Genomic DNA, 15535 nt, shown 5'->3' on the forward strand with positions numbered 1-15535 from the left:
TCAGGCACTGCAAGATGCAACTCGAACGCTTTGATGTCGGAGCACTACGATAATAAAGGGGGGCGGATGTCATCCCAAACATCACGAGCAAGTACAACATACTTATCTATTCCACGAAGTACAGAAAACTGAAACTACCCAAGGCGCACACGGCAGCTCCCTGCCAAATGCAAACCAGTGATTTAATATGAGAAAAATGTCAGCCAAGTATTGCAGGGCTATGTCTCTAGGATCCAGAAGTGGCTACAAAAGTGCCTGACATGGTTTAAAAATCATCAAGAGTTCATCTTTTTGCGTTTTTTTGCGGGGCAGGGGGTGGGTGGGGAGAAAGTGAGTGACAGAAGGGGCTTCAAAGACAAAGAGAAAAGGAACAGAATGAATGGGTACATGTGTCAATACTTCTGAGTGAGGAGGGTCACCTGGGCTGGGACCGCCTCCCCCTTCGGGGCCTTCATGTGCCCTCGCTGAGCCTGAGCCTTTTCGTGGCTCTGTCACTTTATTCACGCTGAGACCCCCTCCCCCCAGCCCCGCCCTGTGCCACAGCCTTGGGTGGCCCACTCCGGAATTCATCCTCTTACTTCAGACACACACTCAGTTTGGTTCCTAAGCGATCTGGGAGCGGAAAAAAGGAACTGAAGGAAGCAAAGAGGGGAAAAGACTGGAGAAAGGAAAGAATAAGATCTGGTCCTTCTAGGAGCATTAGGCTGCCACCATTTTCCTCAAGGGACCAGGGGAGTCCTTAGCCAGATCTGAAGAGAGTTCAGATACCACAGGGGAGAGGAAGAAAAGAGATTCAGTACTTAAATTTCTGTCAGTATTTCAAACAGAGTTGGTGACAAGGTTTCTCAGGAGTTTTATAAAAGGGGTGGAGAAGGTCTGATGAGTCACCATTTCCTCAGGCCAGACGTTCACGTTGCTCACCAGCCAAAGGAGGGAAATGCAGCAAACCTTATGAGAATGTGAGCGTCTTCCTCGCCTATTACTACACTGCGGCCCTCATTGTGCCCAACGCAGAGCCGCGATCTCCACCCCTCACTGTGTCATCCAAGGCAGGTGGACTGCCTTCCCCTCCCCACACACCCCCAGTGAGCCCTGCTCTGTGATGTTACCAACATGAACAGTGAAACAGATGTTGCTTTTCACTAGAGTGAGGATGGAAAACAGTAGAAACACGATAATTAGGAGAGATTAAAAAGTTGTAAATAAAATTCTTGCTCAGACTTACCAAAAGGGTGGGAACCTGGCCAGCGCTTTACAAATACTTTGAGACTCTGTGGTCCAGAGCACAAGTTGGAAGCCCCTTTAGGCTTTAGGGTTTGAGAAAATGGCTAGTTTATCACCTTCTCTGTATATGAACTTCCATCAAGCTGTAATTCAGAAACCCCCTCCTCTCCATACGAACACAAGGCCGGCTCCCCTCTGTCCTCCGCATGGTTTATTCCTCCTGCCACTCCCTTCTGTTTTAATTAGAAGCAAATGTTTCCTGCTTCCAAGGTTCCCAGGCATCTCTCAGGGGATCACAGATGCTTTAGTCACCATACAGCCTTCCTATTCCCAACCTCGTCTAAGTACTTACTGACTTAAGCGCAGATAATCTATATTAATTTAACAGATATCTTGTGCCTTGCCATGAAGGCAAATAACAAGGTCTCTGTCCTCAAGATGTTTATATAACTAAAGAGAAACCGGTTTCAAAATAACGTAATTGTCTGAAATGTTTTGGGACCTACAAATTCACCTTTTTATTTCTGACGATCTGCTAACTTTGTGCCAGAGGCTGGAAATTTAGGATTCCTACTCCTTCTGCACAAATAAACCTACTACAAGGATTTGGAATTGTCCTTATGTATTCGGTTCCTTCTTGTAGAATACATAGGGTATTGGGTAGGGAATACATACTCTGGGTGGGGGGAAAAAAAGAGTCTGTTTTGCTTTCTCCTCTGGATCTGTTCAGCACTTTCCACAGAAGACAGAATCCACAGTCCTGTGCTTTGGCAGCTGCTGTGACAATTCCAAGTTTTTATCAAAAACATCTGGAACCACTGAACAGTTATTCTGTTAGGATTCTGAAACACAGCAACCAATCATTTTATATCCAAACCAGAGCTGAGAGCTATGAATTTTTGTTTTGAGAAAATTCTCCCTTTCCTTTAATTTTGGGAACGTGTAGTAAAATATATTTATTATTTACAGCCTTTTCCCATAGTAGTTATTTACAAGATTAATTGTCTCTTCCCTCTTTGTCCTCCACCACCCCACTCTCTATCCACAAAAGGAGTCCCAAATTCTTCAACAGAAGCAACCAGTGCTTTTACTCTGTTCGTACCACAAGCCCAACATACGTTCTTAAAGATTCCAGAAAATGAAGTAGAAAAATATTTTATGCATTTTAATTCAACAACAGCATTTCTGTTGACAAATTAAATTTTCCCTTGATTTATTTAGTTACAAGATCTAACACTTTATCCAAATTATTGAAACAATTCTTCCGGGTCAACTCTATTCAGCTCCTTTTGTTTAGTTCCGGCAGAGCCCAGTCTCAAGGACCCACAGTCAAATTTCTGAATTAGGACACCACCTAGTGGGGATGCTAAAGACCCAAACAGAACACCCAAAAGCAAGTAAGTTTTTGGGGGGGCAGGGGCGGCGGAGGGGGGTTAGTCTACGTCTCCAAAGCAAACTTAAAGCAGCAGCATAAGACTGGGCACCCGCTAACTGACCCCTCCCAACGATCAATTCAGTCTCTGCAGGAAACACAAGGTACCAGGGTAAGAATCAAGGGTTCTTTCTATTCCTAGGTGTGCTGTTGTCTCACTGAGCCATGTGAGATGATGAGTTGGACTCTTTGGACCTAGGTTTCCAGAACTGAAAAACAACAGGGCACGATAGGAAGTTCCTTCTTGATTGGATATGGTCAGCCTGAGACTATGAAATCTTTATTACCTGCCATACAGCTCACAGGACGTGGGCAGATGCAGAGGAGAAAGAAAAAGGAATTGAGAAATTCTCTCAAAATCGGCTGTAGAAAACATGTAGTGTATTCTTGCGTCACCATGTTTTCCTCCTCCACTTTTCACATGAAATCAGAAGGAAGGAAAGGTCTACCACAGTTAATTTTCATTTATCTGTGATTTCATTAACTTAAAAATCGTGAGTCATGCAGAGTTACCCGTTTGCTGGTGGCAAAACTTACTAGAATATAGATAAAACACTTCACCTCCACTTGGGCAATTCTGGTCTGCTCGGAAGAACAGACTCCTTCACGTACGATGGTCGATTAATTGAGACAGGAAAGAAGGAAATTATTTACAATGGCTGCAAAAGCACGGTTTCCATTTGGGATTTCCTTTTTAATTTCAACTGAGGTGTTTGAGCACTACTGGCCCAAGAGAGGGAGGCCTACTGTCCTGGTCCCCCAGGCATTTCTCTGACTTACAGAGTTGGAGGTTCCAAGAAGGTGAAAAAGGCAGAGGAGCAGAGGAAGGCCCGGCAGGCAGCCCAGCAGCAGTTCTTGTCCACTTGGCATGGGTGGTACAAAGCAACGACTCTGCTTTCGCCCCTTATGGCCTTCGCAAGGAGAAAAGCTGAAGACGGCTCAGCTGGTAGCAGCAAATTATCTGACCACAATTAACAATGGCAAAAAAAAATTTAGATGAAGACTATAAGAACAATAACAACAAAGCCTTAAAACTGTCTCCTTGCAAGCTTTTGCTCCTCCCGAGGAACAGGTCTCAGTAGGCACAAGTCCACAAATGCTGAATTTTACTAAAACTGCCAACAGCTCGGTGAAAGAAACGGAGTGGGGAGAAAGACAGCGGAATCGTAACTTTGGGTGCAACAGCTTCTCCTGGGGCAAGACTGATTAATAACAACACGTACTGAGTACTCGCTGTTCGCCAGGCGCTTCCGCTGTACAATCTCAGTGACTCCCCCTCAAAAGCTGTAAGGTCAGCACCCACCTTGCAGCTGAGGAAGACGCGCGCTCAGAGCTGCGGTCAGCTGGGTAAGGTCATACGGCTGACAACATGAGCCTCCCTTAAACTCAATTCTGTCCATCTTCTTTCCTTGCATCACTCATCTTATTCTGCCTTGAGTAGTCCCCCAAAGTTAACGAAATAAAACTATCGCCGAGAAAATGTAAATTAAAATTTGAGGAAAGAAAACTTAGAATTTGTTACTCATATCAATTTTCTCATATCTGATTCTATTCACATGCCAAGGATCGAAAAACTTTTTCTTCAATAAAAATGACAAATTGTTCCTAATTTTAGAAAGCACAGGTAGAAAGTGTCCCATTACATTAAACAGACTCAACTGCTTTGTCAACATTTTAATACTGAACATTTCCCTTTTTTAACAGCTTCTCACTCTAGTAATACATTACAAACATCAGAATGAACGCATCCAACACAGAGACTTGAGTCTGAATGCTGGTGACTGCGAGCTAGGTCTTCCTCAGAATGAACCGGTCTACTAGCCCTATTTTTTCTCGTTGGGACAACCATTAGTTATGCTGAGGAAGCATTTCAAATATTTGAAGATACCCATCACAACTCACCACCCCTCTCAGAGCTTCTCTTCTGGATCACAGTTCCCCCACCTGCTGGCTGCCTGGTGACTCTTGGTCAGCCTCGTGACCACATACCCCGGGGGTGATTAAGATCAAACTGGCCGTCTTAACAGGAATCCCAACCCTACTACAAGGATATACGCCTCTGATGAAATAAGTTCACTTCCCGTACCTTTTCTGTTGGACTCAAAACAGGTCTTCTCCATACTGTAATAAACGTTCCATACTATAACCTTGTGATTTTATGTAAAAACCTACTTTACATCTTTCCCTTCTATATTCTCATTTGTCATTTTAGCGTAAACACGGCATGCTGAATCTAGATTCTGTCACTGAAGTAGCAGCTGTCCCTCCTCCAAGCCTTGTGCCATCAGCAGAGACGAAGCAAGGCTAACAACAGAGGCCCAGAGGTGTGCCCCAGAAAGCCTCCCCTGGAACGACGGCAATGCATCAGCCAGCACTCCGGATGAAGGGTTATGCCATCAGTTACAACGACCGAACCATGAGTCCCGCTTCTTCATCGTCTTTACTATATGGAACAATCTGTAACATTTCTTGCTGAAATTCATACATACTAGATCGATGGCGCTCTCCTGTTCAGCCTGTCTAGTGACCCTATCAAAAGGAGAATGGAGACACTGCCCATGCGGCATACGGTTTGATAATCATCTCTGTGTGCATGCACTAGATCTGAAACCAGATCCCAAGACAGGCATATCTGATCAACCATAAATCATATTCACTGTTATTTCTGAATCTTCTAGCAACATTTTTAGCATGATCATTATGACTGTATCACGGTACAGCACTGACAAAACGAAACAAAAGCTACTCTAATAGTTTTTCCTCATAATGGTGTAAGAATTCTCACATGCAGAAATCTTACCAACTTCATAATCCTACGACTGCAAACTTTTGGTTGAGCAAAGTAACTAAGTAATAGTACCTCTTTTTCCCCCCAAATCATTAAGAGTAAAAAGGATATGCACCCTCCACATGTTCTTGTTCTTCAACGCACTAACTATTCTACGAAAGAGTCATTCAAATACACTTCTATTTCCCCCACCCAAACAGTCTGTATTTACATTTACAGGCACAAGGTTCAGACTAAACTTTTGATCATAACTTCTATTTCAGATGGTAAGGTAGACCTTGAAAAATATTTAAGTTATCACTTAAGTGACTTTTTTTTAAAGATTTACTTACGAGAGAGAGAGAGAGAGAGAGAGAGAGAGAAGAAGAAGGAGGAGGAGGAGGAGGGACGGACAGAGGGAGAGGGAGAAAGAAACTCTAAGCAGACTCCATACTGAGCGTGGAGCACAACATGGGGCTTGATCTCACAACCCTGAGACCAAGACCTGAACCAAAATCAAGAGTCAGATGCTTAACCAACTGCACCCATCCAGGCGCCCCCGTAACTTCAATGATTTTTAAGCAACTTTATTGAGGCATAATCGACATATGATAAATTGTACCTATTTATGCCAAATATTTTGTATTTTTAAGTAGAATTTTCAAATTTTTCCAAAGACTATAGCTTTAAGATACAGTAGTATTTTAAAAACAGGGAATGCTCAGAATGCTAAAAATGGCAAATTTAATATCAGTAGTAACTTAAACCAAGAAATTTCACATGGAAAATTCATTGTGTTGTTGTGATTGTAACTACAACTTCACGTCACGGACCTAAACCTTCAACAAGCTTTTCGGGAAGTGAAGTGAATTAGACAGACCACCCATGCCTGGCACTGAAGATACAGCAGCAAACGAGACACGAAGGAGTTATGACAATGTGCGAGAAATGTCGAACATTTGGCACTCTATCTCTTAGAGACCATCTGCCTGGAGATATAACGCTCCAAGGGCCAGGACGGGCCTGCTGTGGCGATGCTGACTAATGTGAGACCCACCAGAGGAGTAGGAACTAACCAGGTGAGAGGTGTGTGCGTGGCGCTGCAGGGAGCCCCAGGACGGAGAGCTCCAGAGGCATTCTGTGTAGAGGTTCTAGCAGGGGATCGGGTGCGAAGGCCCGGAGGTGAGAAACAGCAAGTGACAAAGGACAAGGCTTGAGGAGCAGAAAAGGCCAGCTCCCGATGAACACACTACTAATATCAAGAAGTCTGACTCACTGCAACAAGAAAAAGCCACTGAAGGGTTGTTGGCTAGGGAAAGACATGATCAGCTCTGCATTTCAAAAATACTATTTTTCTAGAGCACGCTCAATAGACAGGAGAGAGAAGACGAGAGGCAGGGAGACTGTAACGGATGTTGGATGAGAGTGGAGGGGAGGTATGAATTCAGGTGATGAATGTGGCCACCAAGAAAAGAAAGTGGGAATCTTTAACAGGCACTGGGGTTGGGAGGAAAGAGGGACAAAGAAGTGTTGTTCGACTGGGCTTCTGCCCTGGGCAACCACATAAATAGTGGAATGGAGCACACGGAGGTGGCAGGGAGAGATCAGATCATCAATCGGTTTTAGACACAGAGAATCCGAGGATCTCAGGGACATCCAAGCAGAGCCCTGGTAAGCAGGCAAGCGTGTGCATGTGGAGCCCAGGAGAATGGCTGGCATTGCGCACTCAGATTTGGGAATCAACACACAGATGGGATAGCAGGGACACTAAAAGAAGGAAATATATCGTTGAAAGAATGGTAAACAATATCAAGTGCTGTAAAAAGGTCAAGCAAGTAAAGGATCTGGATTTTGCTAACGTTTTTATGGACTGGTAGGGGAAGCTCTGGGGTAGCAGAGTGATGAGAGCTGGATTTAAATATTCTACCATTTCACAAGGAAACATTCAGGCTCCGTCTGTATACTCAACTTTTCCTAGCTGTCTCTTAAGATATTTTTCCTATTAGAGACAGCATCTTAGTGAATTCTTCCACAATGGTTGCTATAGGATTGCTAAACTGGTAATAAATATTTTAGAGTGTAAAAAACTTTCTGAGAAGTAAATGAAGCATTAACAGAGAAAAAGGACCATTAACACAAAGTGAGTTCTACACAACGTGTGCGCCTGTTCTTTTGCGTACTTTTACTTCTTTCCAAGAGAGAGGAAAGAGGTCATAGAGACCAGAACAGAATTTGAGTGCACACACTGCTATCGTGGTTAGGAATATGGACAAGGGCTTCATAACAGCTAGGGGAGGGAAGCAGGGTGGACAGTGTTTTGGCAAGGAAATGGAAAAAGAAGGGAACAGCCAACAAGTAAGAGACTCCCTTCCCATATGAACATCTATGGAAATAAGAACAAACCTCATTCTATAAAACAAAGGCAATGAGATCAAGGGAAACAACACTGAAATTTACTGACCAGAATTTCCTAATGGGATTTTGTCATCACTAGCATGTCACGGCCAGTTAGCAGTGAATAGTGAATATTAACAAAATTCATTTATCCCTTCAACAAATATTTAAGTGCCTGCTGTAGTTATGGTGCTCTGCAAGGTGTTAAGAGCTATGAAGATGGATGAGACATTCCTGGAACCTCAAGGAAGGAGCAAAAGCATGAAATATAAACATAAGACCGCATGGGTAGTACAAATGAAATGCAGAATTCCAGCACAGGAATGAGATCTCTGGCTGAACTAATTAGGCAGAAAAATTCCATGAAGGTGGGCGTTGCCATTAAGAGTGTCAGCGAGGGCACAGATGTTGATGAGTGGCAGGTAGGACCGAGGACTAGCCAAACTGTCTAGTTACATGCGTCAAATCCGGTAGGGGAGTGCTAGAACATTAGCCTGGGAAAGCATTAACCACCTAGATTATAAAAGCGTATGATGTCATGCCAGAAAAGTACAGACTCTATTCAGAGGCAAGAGGGAGCCAGCAAGGACTTTGGAGCAAAGAAGCCGTATGGCTTGTGCTGTAATTCAGGAAGACACTACAAAAATGTTTGGCCTCATCAAGCCTAATTCCCCTCATCTGGATGTCATACTGCCCCATGGTCTCATCCAGTCTTACTCGCTACTATTCCCCAAGACAGGTATCCAGCTGGTCTCTTAAGGTTCCACCATTAGGGCTTGGTTCTTCCTACCTCAACGCCTCTGGCTCTTAGGAGCAGTTGTGGCTTATAGAATTCCCTACCTTATCACTCCACCTTAGCCAAAATCCACCCTTTAAATCCTATTTTCCTAATTAGGGAATCTCTCTGCCTACTCTAACCCACCTTAAAACTCTATCCTTTGGGGGCGCCTGGGTGGCACAGCGGTTAAGCGTCTGCCTTCGGCTCAGGGCGTGGTCCCGAAGTTCTGGGATCGAGCCCCACATCAGGCTCCTGTGCTGTGAGCCTGCTTCTTCCTCTCCCACTCCCCCTGCTTCTGTTCCCTCTCTCGCTGGCTGTCTCTAAATAAATAAAATCTTTAAAAAAAAAAAAAACAAAACTCTATCCTTTGAACCTCAATAGTCCTAAACTCTGATGCGCTCAATTTCCAGAGTTCTGCCCTGCATTGTTCCTTGATGCTTACTTTGATTCTAAGTAGATGGTGAGTTCCTTAAAGGCAATAGGCACTTCTTCGGTTTCTTTTGTGGAGTGCTAAAAATGGCACCAGACACCCAAAGGCTGGATGACTAACTGATTATGTACTCATTTATTACCACAGTCATAATCCTCAGGCTTTTCCAATGGCTGACCAGATTTAGTTATTAAACAAGAGAACAAATTTTTTGGTCAGTGTTAATATACAGAAAAGGTGGGTAGTCTAAAAGAGTTTCTGAATTTAGAGGATAAAAGCCCTGGTCAGACACGAAAACTTCATGTTCAAAATAACCATACCCTTAGGAAAATTTTGTATCCCACATGAAATGCAAATGTATTACTTGAGGAAATTACTCAACTTACTCTTCTTATTTTTCACTTCATGGCAAAAAGAATAGCCCTAATATAGTCACTCAGTCAGACAAGCCAAGAAATGATTCAGCTTCCCATGGAAGACTTCCCTCATCCCTCCAGGCAAACACACACCGCATACAGTCATGCCTTCCAAAAAAATACAGAGGTATAACTTGCTCTTTTTATCAATTGTCCAAAAGACAAAACAAAGGGAAAAGAGAAAAATCCTTCAAGAAAAAAAAAAAATCCCCTACTTTTTAACATGACTGCCAGGTCAATTTTGGCCTTTGCTCATTCCCAAAAGAATAAATCTGGTTTTGCTCATTTAGAGACTACTATCTGGAGCCTGTATTTGAGAATTTTATTCAACTAGAACAGGTATTTTGATGTTCTGCACATTTTTAAGGAAGTACAGCATAACTGTTTACCTCAGTCAGAAAAGATGTTAGCACAAAAATATGTTTGGGGGTTGGGGGGATGGCCCTTTACTGAAATCCACACAGGCCAAGATGTCCCCTATAGTACATGACAGAAATGAAGGGGTGGCCAACTGGCTAGTGACTCTCCAGCATGACAGTCAAAAAGATCAACCCTGCAGCTAGACTGTCTCAGGCACACTATATGACCTTTCTGTTCCTTGGTTTCTCACTTGTAAAATGGGAGCAAAACCCATCAGGACAAGGTGTTGAAGAAAAATGTTGCTACGAGGCATAAATGAATTGATACATGTAAAGTATGTTGTAAGTGCCTGTGGCATGAGTACTGTTAGTTGCTGTAATATTTTAATTTTATTATCATCAATACATTTTTGCCTTATTTACAACAAGAAAGAAAGAAAGAAAGAAAGAAAGAAAGAAAGAAAGAAAGAAAGAAAAAGAAAAGAAAAGAAAAGAAAAGAAAAGAAAAGAAAAGAGGTACTGAAGGCAGCCTACAAGGGTGTGTGGAAGACGGAAACCAAGTAACTGATACATTCTGACTCAAGTTAGAAATAAAGATCCAAACACCTTTGTTTTGAATCGGATCACTAGGTTCCCTCTGAAGATACTTGCATCCTGGGAAAAAGAAGCAGAGAGAGGGAAAATTCTTCTTTTCTCTGGTAAGTGGAGAAGGCAGGTCGCCTCCCCAGACGCTAAGACCAAAGAAACTACTGAACTCGATGCCGCGTTATTTTATGGAGAAGCAGTTTTTTAAAAAGGTCAAGATAGGACTGGGAACTCAGGCGAGAGTTNGGGAGGGGGGGGGGTTGGGTGGGGGGGGGGGGGGGGGGGGGGGGGGCGGAGAAAAACGTTCTTCATCGGAGGCAAAGGGAAAGGAGTAAGAAAAGACAGATTATTTATAGATTTTTCCTGGCCAATCCCCAAGTGCCTAATTTGGACCGAATTTACAGTGTCCCTGAACAATCCCCACTCAGAAGGCTGAAATACCAGAGTGACCCACTGGGATAAGGAGTGTTTGGCTCTAAGAGGTGACTCTGGGAGAAAAGCCCGGCACGATGACCGCTTCTCCGCGCTTTTCTCTCACCTCTTCTTGCAAGACTCTTCTGCTGCAGCCGCACAAGTCACCTTACCTTACCACCCAGTGTTCAGACTAGACTTTATACTTGGGGGACTCCACGTCCCCCGTCCTGCCCTCACGGTCTTCCCCATCTCTGCAAAACTGGTCAAGTCTTTAACCGCTTCCTATGTGATCACATTCATGATGCTTCCACTAAGCACCTCAGTCAAAAAGCTGACCCTATCAGAACTGCGTTAGCACGCCTACCTTACTGACAGCATCCATCAATTATCACACTAAATCCGGGCACCTGTTACAAGTCCCTTCGAGCAAGATCTCTCCTATCTCTTGTATTTTCTATAGATTCCTGGCCTTAGCAATCAACAAACGGTTCCCGCAGGAATAAATAAGTATCCACCTCTCTAAAGAGCTCTCAGAGAACGTAAACCCATTCCCGAGATCAAGCTGGTATAGGCAATCTAAGATGCAGAAGGTCCTTTTATTTAAAAATGTGAATAACCCATGGATTTCTGGCACGGAGATACACCCTAGAGAAAAGGCACTGACTCTACTTACTGCAAACGAATGGCATGAATAGCTGGACCTTGTCACTAAATAGGACATATCTGAAATTAATTAGCAAGCAGAAGAACTTCTCAGTGAAAAAACCCTGAATGGCTTTTTGAAATATAAGTTACAGTTGAGGTAGGTTCTATAAGGCCATTCTGAAGATCTGTTGGAGTAAATACATATTGATTTTTATTTGTTCATAATCAACAACATACTGATGTAACCTAGTACCTTTCTAAACACTCAGATGTCTCTTTTTGGAATATAAATGCCTTTAAAAAAAAAAAAAGATTTATTTATTTATTTATTTATTTATTTATTTATTCGACAGAGATAGAGACAGCCAGCAAGAGAGGGAACACAAGCAGGGGGAGTGGGAGAGGAAGAAGCAGGCTCCCAGCGGAGGAGCCTGATGTGGGGCTCGATCCCAGAACGCCAGGATCACGCCCTGAGCCGATGGCAGACGCTTAACCGCTGTGCCACCCAGGCGCCCCTGGAATATAAATGCTTTTAATGCAAACCCTGAAAAAAGGAAACTGTTCCCAGTGAAACTTAAAAAAAACATACTCTGCACAAAATGGTGAATTATTAAAGACTAAGTTTCACGGAAGCATTTGGTACTTTCTTCAATGATGTGCATGCGTGTATGTGTTCAACGCGTGTGTTTAACGGCTCAGAAGACTGCACAAAACTGACAAGACGTTCGCTATGTCAAGGACGATACATCTAATGAATCAGGCTACTCCCCTGAGGTCCCAGCACTGAGAAGGACACATAAGGAGGCCTGTGCTCTGTTCCTCCAACTTGCCACATAGGTAAGTCTACCACAATGTCTCTTCTGCCTGCTCCATGAGGCTGCTATAAGAATAGGCATTACTGGTTTTCCAACGAGCACAGCTTTAGCTAATACGGCTCACTGTTACTGCCTTTCTTTCATACAAGTTTTCCAAGGTCTGAATTCTAATGGCTCTTCTCCAATTCTCACACCAAGGAACCTGAAGAAGTTTTGCTCTGTTTTGTTTCAGTACAAAGGCAATTATCCAAACCCTACATAGAGTTCTTGATTCAATCTTAAATACTCATATTAATGGGTTATCAACAAAGAAGAGCTTCCTCTTTTTCATCTGACTTTGAGTTGCAACTCCTGCCACCCTGATTAAATCAGTTTTTTAACCTCACTAACAAAAAAGCTCCAAATATATTTGCTATTACAATAAGAAATAGGATTTTATTTTATTTTTTAAAGATTTTATTTATTTGAGAGAGTGAGCGAGAGAGAGAGAGTGCACACACAAGCAGGAGGTAAAGGCAGAGGGAAAAGCAGACTCCCTGCTGAGCAGGGACCCTGATGTGGGCGGGGCTCCATCCCAGGACCCCCAAATCATGACCTGAGCTGAAGGCAGACGCTTAACTGACTGAGCCACCCAGGTGCCCCAGGAAATAGGATTTTAAAAGAAAGGGAATTACTGAAGATTGTCAGTGCCCTGAAGGAGAGAAATTAATAAATGGATTGAGTAAATATACTCTTATGTAAAGTTCTGTATCACAGACAATTATCAACTAAGTAGAAATCACTCTTGCTAAAGTTCTTCCTGTGTTCTGTTTTCTTTCAAGATCCTCACCAGGCACCCAACATTATAGATGGCCAACATGTCGGAGATAATGTGGCAAGTCACCGTGCAGAGTCAGCTGCAGGAGGCAGGAGAGCTCCCCATGCAGCAGGGCGCACGGCTCACCTCACGATTCCAGCACCCTGTGCTCTAGTGTGGGCTAGGAGAGTGCATCCACCTGAGAAACTTCTTCAAGAATGAAAGAGCACCTGGGTAGACAGACGGCAAGGGTGCATCAGGCAGAGTACCAATGAACAAGTGCAAGGGCACATTTAAATGGAAACGAAGAGTCTGGTGTGGCTTGCCACTGGACTGTCAGCCAGAACAGCAAAGGTGATGGGACCACACAAGCAACTTCAGGACGCAGACTATGAAGTCCATGTATGCCACACCATAAGTTTAAAAACTAAAGTGCTAATTTGATTTGTAGAAAGAATCTGTAACAGAAGCTAGAGCAGTGGTTCTCAAAGTGTGGTCTACAAAACTCTGAGGGTCCTAGAGGCATTTTCAGGGCATCTGTGGGGTCACAACTATTTTCAAGGCACTGCTAATATGTTATTTGCCCTTTTGGCTCTGCTGATATTTGTGCTGACGGGCCTTAACAAGCAAGAATCAAGGCAGTGTTACCACCAAAGTGAACTAGTGGTCATTCTATTCTTCATTGCCATACACTCATAGTTTTAGGTAAAACAAAAATATTTTCACAAAGAATGTCCTTGATGAAGCTGTAAACAATTTCACTACATTTCAATCTTTAGGTACATATGTCTCTTTAATCTTCTGCATGACAAATGGGAAGTATACAGAAAATGCTCTGCATACAAGGTAGGGTGGTTATCTTGAGGAAATCCACTTGCACAAACTGTTTTAAGTTGTGGGCTAAGCTAGCCACTTTTTTCACAGAACATTTTTACTTGAAAGAAAGACTGGCAAACAAATAATGCTTATTCAGAACTTGGGTATTTTCTTAGAAATGAACAAAGTGAACCTGTCTTTCCAGAGAAACAACTGGCAATCTTTATCACCGATGATAAAATTCAGACTTTCAAGTGAAAATGAGAATTTTGGAAAACTGGTTTCTGCCACTGTGAAAATGCCAAATTCATCGATACTTCAAGCTATTTCTGATAAGACTGGTGGTAATATTAACAAAGATGATTTTCTGATACTGAAAATGAAAAAAACATTCAACATTTGGAAGAGCTGTAATTACTCAATGAATCCAGTACCTTCCAAAGGACTAATCCATTAGGTTAGAAAGTCATACAAGGCTAAAAGACCCACTAAAGTACAAGGTAGACCAGTGGATTTTAATGTATCAGAGGACAAAAAGTTCAACGATAGGACTTCAGATTCCACACTGCAAGTAACTCTTAGGAGCCTATATCATCTGTCAATTCTAATCTAGTATGAAATAAAAATACCAAATTATCTGAGAAGACAATTCCTCCCTCTTACAAGCATATATCTGTGTGACACTGGATTTTCTTTATTTACTTCAACCCAAACACCATATTGTAACAGGTGAAATGCATGAGAGCTATGAAAATCCACCTGTTTTCTACTGAGTGAAGTTATAATGAAACCAATTAGGTTAAAATGCCACTCTTCTAATTTTGTTTTGTACTTATTTTCCATAAGAACATGGTCTTCATATTAACAAGTGGTGATCTGTTACTGTTATTATAAATGAATTGATACTTTTTAAATGTCTCAGTTTTCATTTCTAATGGCATAATAAATATTTGTAGGTATAACCCATACAAACAAAAGTTCTCCGGAGTTCCTGATAATGTTTAAAAGTGTAACAAGATCCTGAGACCAGAAGTTGAAGAACTGCTGAGTTCGTAAAGTAGAGAGAGATTAGTGGTAAGGAAACCAGCAAATCCAGGTGAGAAAGGGTGAAGACATGAACCCTCTAAATCAGAGTTTGAAGCGACAGGTTAAATTTGACAGGAAAAAAAAAATAGGGGCTGGTGGGGGGAATCTGGGATGAACGCTTTCTAGCTTAAGAGACTGCATGAAAGCCAATGCCTTTAGTTACAGAGGAAGTGAGGCCCAAACAATTTCATAATATTTTGAATGGAGCTGATGAATTAAGAGTATCTACAGCAGGAATGAAAAACCAAAGACAGTTTTCCGACGGTTGCATAAAATTCTTTAGGAAAAGGCTGTTTCCATGATCTACATGTGAACGCACTTAGCGGGGAGGCGCTTCCTAGGTAATCCTATAGCTGAAGAGGCCTCACTCCATTTTTGAGAGAATGGGGCACATGCCCGACAGGTAGGCTGACGCAAGTAACTCTTTTAACGCAAGTTCCTGTACAACTTAGCAGGATTAGTGTCCACTGATGTACATTTCTGTCACATAACAGTTAACGATGCCATCATAATTCTGAGACATCAAGAGTAAGACGAACTGTGTTCAGTGTTTGCCAGCCAAATGCCCTGACATTTCA

General features: G+C 42.6%; 1 protein-coding gene across 18 annotated transcripts in view; it reads right to left on the reverse strand.

Annotated features, from left to right (window-relative positions):
• Nucleotides 1–15535, reverse strand: part of AKAP13 (A-kinase anchoring protein 13) — a 326662-nt gene that overhangs the window by 114448 nt on the left and 196679 nt on the right. The gene's annotated exons all lie outside the window — the stretch shown is intronic.

The sequence above is a fragment of the Ailuropoda melanoleuca genome, chromosome 9, assembly GCF_002007445.2.
Source record: "Ailuropoda melanoleuca isolate Jingjing chromosome 9, ASM200744v2, whole genome shotgun sequence".
In the NCBI taxonomy this organism is placed as follows: Eukaryota; Metazoa; Chordata; class Mammalia; order Carnivora; family Ursidae; genus Ailuropoda; species Ailuropoda melanoleuca.